The following is an 8,477-nucleotide window of genomic DNA, read 5'->3' on the forward strand; positions in this document are numbered from 1 at the left end:
AATCTACAGCGCGAAACATATAAACCGGTTCTTTTGAATCTACAATGCGACCAGTGTAGTCCAATTCCTGTGTGAATCAAGCGGATGAAATGTTCAATATACAGCATGAAACATACGATGCCACCAGCGTAACCCTATTCCCGAACGAATGACTCACCATGATACAACATGAAGTTCTTTTCACTCTACATTGTGAAATATACAACGTGACTAGTGTATGAAACAGTTCTTTTAAAAACAACATGACCAGTGTTGCCCAATTCCCGAATGAATGACTCTTATGAACTGGTTCTTTTTTAATCTGAAGCCTAAAACATACAATACAACCAGTGTAGCCCGATTCCCAACAAATGACTCTTATGAACCAATTATTTTGAATCCTCAGTGCAAAACATTCAACGCGACCAGTGAAGTCCAATTCCCGACCAAATTACTCTTATGAAATGGTTCTTTTTAATCTACAGTATGAAACGCACAGCGTGTCCAGTGTAGCCTGCTTCCCAAACGAATTAATCTTATGAACCGGTTCTTTTGAATATACAGCATGACACATACAATGCGACCAGTGTAGTCTGATTCCTGAAGGAATGGCTCTTATGAAATGGTTCTTTTCAATCTAGTGTATGAATTGGTTCTTTTGAAAATAACATGACCAGTGTAGCCTGATTCCCGACTGAATTGTTTATGAACCGGTTCTTTTCAGTCTACAGTGTGAAACATTCATCATGACTAGTGTAGCCGTTTCCTGAACGAATGACTTTAATGAACAGGTACTTTTGATATTACAGTGTGAAACATACAATGCCATGAGTGTAGCCTCTATTCCCAAACTAATGACTCTTAACAGTTCATCCTTTTGAACCTACACCACAAAACATATACAGCACTAACCCCCGATCAAATGACTCTTATGAATCGGTTCTTTTAAAACAACACAGCAAAACATACAGTAGAGCGCTACCTCTTAAACGAATGACTCTTATCAGACTTTCGGAATGGTCTTCCCAGTTTACTTAGTTCCTCCTAACAGTGGCGCCTGCAGCTGTACGGTCGTACGCACTGTGCGTACCATGAGTGCTCCAACTGACCTGAGAAATATTTACTCTCAGAATATTTCATCAATCATGAAATGTGTCCCGTATTTCTGTTGTCTGTTTAAAAGAACTAGCAATGCCCAATTTGCGAATGAATAATACTTTTGAGTTGGTTCTTTTCGGTGAATTGGCCAAACAGGCTTGCAAAACTGTCTGAATCAATTTGTGATTCAGTACAATTCGTTCGGTCCGCTCTCTCACTGAATCATTTGGAGGGGGTTCTCACACAGTAGAACAGTTTCTGGATATTTAAGAATACAGAGAACAAACAGCACTGGATACAGTGGAAATGTACCAACAATCAATTGAAACAAAAGTCTGTCTTTTTGAGAGGTAACTTTGAGAAACTTCAGCTAGTGCTGTGTCATGTGAACAAGGGGCTGTTCAAACTGAACGTGTTTTTGCGTCAGCTTGCGCTGTTTTTCAATTGTTTTCCATTTAAACATTCGCTAGATAGATGTCTTTTGAAAACTGCATCTTGTTTCACTGTGTTTTTAGCATCTCTCACGGGAGCACTGCATTTTTAGACAATGTCTCAAGTTAAAAAGAACTTCAACTGATACAAACACGTCTCGAGACACCTACGTTCTGCTCTATTTGTTGTGATCCATTTTGCTTTTTTAGCGCGAAAATGCATTTGTCTGAACGGTTACTTTAAGAAATGCTTTAGCCAATAGTTACATGAATGCTACTTATCCTCAAGAAAATAAAACAAATGCTTATCTCAAAGTCACCAGAATTGAACGCTTTAGTGTTGTTTTTTGCATACCAAAAACTAAAAAATCTCCCAGGGGAGCATGTCCCCGGACGCCCCTAGATATAAGGTATATTAGGCAGACTTTTGTGCGTACCCTCAGATTAAATCCTGCAGGCGCCCCTGCCTCCTAAAATGCAACAGCACACATACACATTCTCTAGGCAGCATTACAGAGTGTGCATTTTGGTGTGTGTGTTGACTGTGTGTCGCGTAGTGAGGAGAGAATGACTGGGCTGGGGGTGCATAACTGTACTGCGCTCCTCTGAAGCGTGCCGGAACATTCCTCACAGATTTTGGCGTCAGCTTCTTTCTCTTAAATCCCTGGGAGTGCTGTGTTTCCATGGTGATCGAAAGTTATATGAGCCATCTTTATTCATCACTGTAGCCCAGAGGGCTGGAGAAGAAGCTCTGATGATAGAGACTGATAAAGAGAGTGGAACACAGAGAATGAAAAGAAAAGATGTGAAAAAGAGGGAGACGATCACTTGTTCGTTTGTGACTGTCTGGGGTTTCATTTACACACATTTTATAAAGAGGGCATGAGGGTAAAAGCAAAGATCAGCCTTAAAGAAGTAGTTCACCCAAAAATGAAAATTATGCCATCATTTGCTCACTGTCGTGTTGTTCCAAACCCACATTGTGGAACACAAAATATGTTACGCAGAATGCCCAAGCTGTTCTCTTCCATGCAAACTCCAAAAAAGTACCTTAGAAGTAGTCCACATATTTTGTGCGCTAAAATTCAAGTTTTCTAAATCCATACGATAGCTTTGCATGAGTACCAGACAGAAATAACGTTTTTTTTATTTATTTTTTAATTATTATTATTATTCTCCTTATTTTTTTCAAAAAAGAGCAGCTTTAGCATTCTGCTAATTTTTTTGTGTGTTAGACTGAAGAAAAAAGTCACATGGGTTTGGAACAACATGAGGGTGAGTAGATGATGCCAGAAGTTTCTTTTTTGAGTTGAAGGTTTTTAGGTTTAAAGGTTTTCAAGATCACAAGAAACAGTCAAATGTGTCCAAACCTTGTGAATCTCATCCAAAAGTTTATTTTAAGTGGCAAAATGTTTTATTTGTTGTTAAAAGTGTTATTTGGGTAACTTTACAACAAGGTTCAATTTGTTAACATTACTTAATGCATTAAGGTATCATGAACAAACAATTAACAATATATATATTTTTACAGCAGTTATTAATCTTTGTTAAAGTTAGTTAATAAAAATACAATTGTTCATTGTTAGTTCATGTTAGTTCATAGTGCATTAAAGTTAACAAATATTTTTATTTTTTATTTTAAACATGTATTAGTATGTTTTAATTAACAAACCAAGATTAATAAATGCTGTAAAAGTATTGTTCATGTTAACCAATGTTGTTAAAGTTAACAAATGTAACCTTATTGTAAAGTGTAACCATTTTTTGTGAATATGCTTTGAAGCAATATACTGTATATTGTGAAAAGCGATGTACACATGTAACTGACTTTAATAGACCTGACATTTCGGTGTGTGTGTGTGTGCACGCAACAGTTTCTTAATTACTCTCACTGATCCCTGCAGCATATGACACATGAAAAATACACAAGGCTCTCAATGGAGACAGTCATTCACACAAACAAACACTGAAGTCTCCGCTGTACTACTTTCATAACCCATCATGCCCACTGGCTCTGAGCCCCTAAATCTGTCTGTGTGTGGTCCTGTCTGAAGTCTGCTGCTCTATTAATAGTAATCTTTAATGGAGCCACAGAAGCGACGTTTTGCTCTAATGCTAAGTCTGTAGCTCCACAAGAACTGATTGTTAACTCTCTGTCTCGTTCTCCACTTGCTTCATCTTAGAGCAGAAGTCCTGCAGGATACTGAAGAGGGCAACACTACTGACATCATACTGTAATAATATAGTGTGAGAGAGACTACTCAGATAAGCACACACATTAATTAGTATTCATATTCTTGTGGGGACTTCACATTCACATCCATTGTTCTTAGTATAAACAAATTATAATTAAAATAGTCTAACCTTACACTTACAAAAAAAAAAAAAAAAGGACCATGCAGTTGGCACCATGGTTATATCATGTTTTTTGGACATGTACCATTTATCATTCAGAACCGTAAAATACATCTTTTGACAGTTTTAAATGTAATTCATGACATTATTTAATCCCTTTAAATATTCTACTCACAGATATCACTCTATTTTCAGTAACAGGTTGGAGCAGAAGCAGCATCAGGTATTTGAGGATGAGCAACAGCACAGCAACAGTTGGCAATGGGATGTGGGTGTGACCAGTGAGCAGACTTTTTGCAAATGAGTTATGTCAAGTCAAATTTATTTGTATAGCGCTTTCCACAACAGCAGAAATTATGCTATAACAGAAAATAAATAAATATAATGCCAATATTAATTATGTTTAGAATTATTAGTGGTTAAAATTAGTAAACTAAGTGTTGTGGGCCAGTGGTTAAAAAAAAAAAAAAAAAAATTTTTGTATGAACTACAAGTTTTAGTGTAAAAGTCCTTGAAGTCATCCCAAATAAACTGAGGAAATACACATAGATGCACTGTCCTTTCGTTTTGGCTGATGAAGGCTTTTGTTAGTGGTTAATTCATTTTCTATGTAGTTCATTTTTTTTTTTTTTTTTTTTAATAGCATCAGCAAAACAAAGGAGAATTTGTATTTTATGATGAACCTTTTATTGCTGTTTGCCAAATTTCACATTCACAGAAGCAAATTCAGTAATCAAAAGCCCTAATTTAATTGTTTTCTGAAAAAGAAATCAAGCAACACATCCAAACCATTTCAAAGAATGCTGAAGCTCTAAAGACTGGAAACCTGTGCTTTCTCTTTAAATTATTTTTGTAAGAGTTAATATTTTATTTTAATAATAATATCAAATATAATAGTAACATTTTTATTTTTATACTTGGTTCTTTTCTCTCCTTTTTTCATTTATTTTATTTCATGTATTTTTTTTTTTTTAATTATTTCAAGTCAGTACACTTGTATTTTTATTTTATTTTTCATGTATATTTTTTATATTTTATATTAACCTGGCAATAACAATATAGAATAGCCCTAATATATTAAAAAGATGATAAGCTCAATTGTTATGCTATTTGCAAAGCAGTACAATTAATTTTTGTAAATAATGGCTTAATAGTGAATGCAAGTCTTGAGCGTAGATGAGGGTACAAAGAAAGAAATCTGATGTAGTTCTCTCTGAAGTAATTAACATATTTCCTAGGCACCAGTCTGAATAATAATAATTGTAATTACTACTATTATTATATTCACAATAAGTATTAAAATTTGAATAGAGATCATTTTAAGAGACAAAATTATTATTCTGCAGTAAAAAACATGTTATTTTTCTTACTATGCAGTGTAAATGTTATATAATTGTTCAGTAACCACTATACAGAGCATCTCGGATGTCTAAACCAAAACAATATTTTTCCTCAAGACATAAAAAAATACTAATTGTGAAAATAACATTGTAGGGTATTGGGCTTATGACCACTAAAACGCAACCATATGAGCATATGTAATATGCAGCTACTTTTCTGTTCATTCTGTGCTATAAATTAAGCAGGCATCAGGAGTTTGGGAACACAGAACAAAAGTAAATTTCATACTTAAGGAATGTGTACAATGTGCAAGTTTCAGACAAAGCAGTGTGTGTGGTGTTCGGGCAGGGCTATTTGAAATGCTCTAATTGGCTGCGATATATTAGTGAGGGCCGTACAGTCAGGCATGCTAACAAATTGGCTATAGAGCAATTGACCCCACAGCGCAGTTTCTCTCATGAGAACAAAGAGAGCGAGAAAGAGAGAGAGAGAGAGCAATAAAGCAAGAAGGAGCTAAGGATATAACAAAGATCAAACGAGTGATAGGTTACACCTATGTATTGTACATTGTGGGGACCAAATGTCCTCACTGGGATGGTAATACATGAAATCCCCTATGTTTGGGGAGCAGCCAATGGTCAACATGTAGAAAGCAGGTTAAAATATACTAAATAATGTCTTAATGAAAAATGCTTTGTTTTGTATTCCGTGTGAGGATTAGGTTCAGGTTAAGGAGACATACTATATAAATGTATGTATGAAAACAATAGAAGTCAATGAAAAGCTCCCACCATGATAAAATAAAACGGATGCGTGTTTGAACATGCAGTTCAGATCAAATGAGAGAGCTCTCACAGAGTGAGATAAGACACTTTTCCCCTATTGATCTTGCTAAAATAAAGCATCAAGTGTGCACTTCTCCAGCCCACAGCCTCACCAAATATATCTTACTTACACCATGTTTACACAGCAAAGCACCGCAACAGCTCAAATCTGTCTGTTGCAGCAAATCACCTCAAAATGTTCAGTAAAATTGACCAATCAACTGTAAGATCATGGATAGGCTTCAGCAATGGTAAAATACTGTAGATGAATTTGCTTGTTTCCTTCTTTATCTTCACCTGGAATACAGGTAGAAAATAAAATAAAATTGTAAAAATTCATTATATATATATATATATATATATATATATACACACACACACACACACACACACACACACACACGTTTACATGTTAAAACTATGCACACATTTGGTTATAATACTAATTATTTAAATTAGTAAACCAGAGACCACAAACATCAAAAGCTTATTTTTGGTGTAACAGTCAAAGTGATTTAATATAAAAGTGAAATTCTTGTTTTTTTCATAAGGATAGGTGGAAAAAGGGGCACCAGTAGTTTTGCAACACATCAAAAATAAAAGTGGGCTGTTCGTCAACTGAAGCGACGTGCGCTTTGATTAACATGGGAGCAATCGTTTTGTTGCGTCATGCCACTCTTGTGGTATGGTTAAACCGTGCTTCTGCCTAAATATCCCAAACCACAAAAGTACCCATATGGTCCCCCTCAAACCTGCGATCCTGCCAAATCTGTCTTTATGACCAGGGCAATATACACATCTGTGGGGAAATACACTGATGTTCTATGTACACATCACTCTTTTGTGATGGACTAATCGTCTGAGCCCTGTTATATAAACCATGTATTTGTTATCAGCCTTTAAATATAGAGAGGTGGGAGCATTTAATACCAGCTGGATAAATACTGGTCTGACCACTGTCAAGATCAATAAACCTCTTCTACAGGAAGCTTCAGATCCCCTATTATCCAACTGTAGAGTTCTTATACACCAAAGAAGAGCAAGCAAAGATACAAGACCATTGGGACTAGCACAGTCAATACTGTTCCCTGTCCACAGGCCTGAAGGGTCATGTAATGATCCATCCACTGTGCCAAATATTGTTCCTACCCTGTGTGCTGAGAGATATTTTTGATCTATCTGCAATAGTGTTTGTAACGAGGGAAGAGACTTCAGCAGTGTATATGGAAATGTTCTGTGTTCAATACAAGTTTAGCTCAATCGACAAGATTTGTGGCATAATGTTGATTAAAAAAAAAGTCGACCCTCATTTATTTGAAAAAATTTTTTTTTGAAAAATTAAAAGTAAATGGGGTCAGTCAATAATTGTTATAATACCCATTATTTCAAAAGCATAGCCACAAGACATAAACATTATACATGTTAACATGATTTTAGTGTGAGAAAAAAAAAAAAAAAAAAAAAAAAAAAAAAAAAAAAAAAAAAAATCGCTTGTGTTAAGTTATATCCAAACGTACTACTTTGTTGCCTTTATGACTTAATGCCGTAAACCCTGTATGCAATTTTATCACAATAAAATCATTTAGAACAGAGATTTTAATTACACTTAAATCATGTTAGCATGTATGTTTTGTGGATATGCTTTTGAAATAGTGTGTATTTTACTGTTAATGGACTGGCCCCATTCACTTCTATTGTAAGTGCCTCACTCTTACTGTAACTGTAATTTCAACTTATTAGTAAGTAGACAATGGATTTAGTCTTAAATTTTTTTTGTGCAGTAATCAACATTATGCTACAAATGCTGTTGTTTGATCTTAACTTGTACTAAACCTGGAACATTCAATTAAATGTAGTAGTGAATCCTCTTAATTATCATTCCAGCAGCTTTTTGACATCTTGCACACTAAATGGCAACAGTTAGCTGTTTTTTGTGTTTTCATTATTTTTTGCACATTTTTAATAAAATGCTAAATATTAAAACCAACTCTGTTGCATGTGAATTGATAAAACTGTCCTGCAATTAAGTCATATACATATTTGCAGTGCATTTTATTTGTTAACATCTCTGCTTTTCATCTACTAAAGTAACTTACAGTTCTTTTCGGCTATTCAGTCAAAACCTTGGTGCACTTCAAATGCTCTTCATATCACTTCACTCATCAGTTCTCGGCTCATTACTACAAATCAGATATATCCAAAAGAATCAGTTCTTGGTTGTTATCTGACTCATTACAAATCAGACATGTTCAATTAAGACGGTGATTGATTCAATGAGTCGGTATGAGAACTGTTTGGACCAATTAAGTCCAATTTGTTAACAAATTCTTTAGTTCAGCTGATTCATAGAATAGATCTGGCTTCACATATATGAATCGGACATTGCTAGCATTTAGTTGCACTGTGTACACGGCCTTCACTTCATTCTTACTGTTCAGTTCACTCTTTG

Source organism: Myxocyprinus asiaticus, chromosome 44 (genome assembly GCF_019703515.2).
Source record: "Myxocyprinus asiaticus isolate MX2 ecotype Aquarium Trade chromosome 44, UBuf_Myxa_2, whole genome shotgun sequence".
NCBI lineage: Eukaryota > Metazoa > Chordata > Actinopteri > Cypriniformes > Catostomidae > Myxocyprinus > Myxocyprinus asiaticus.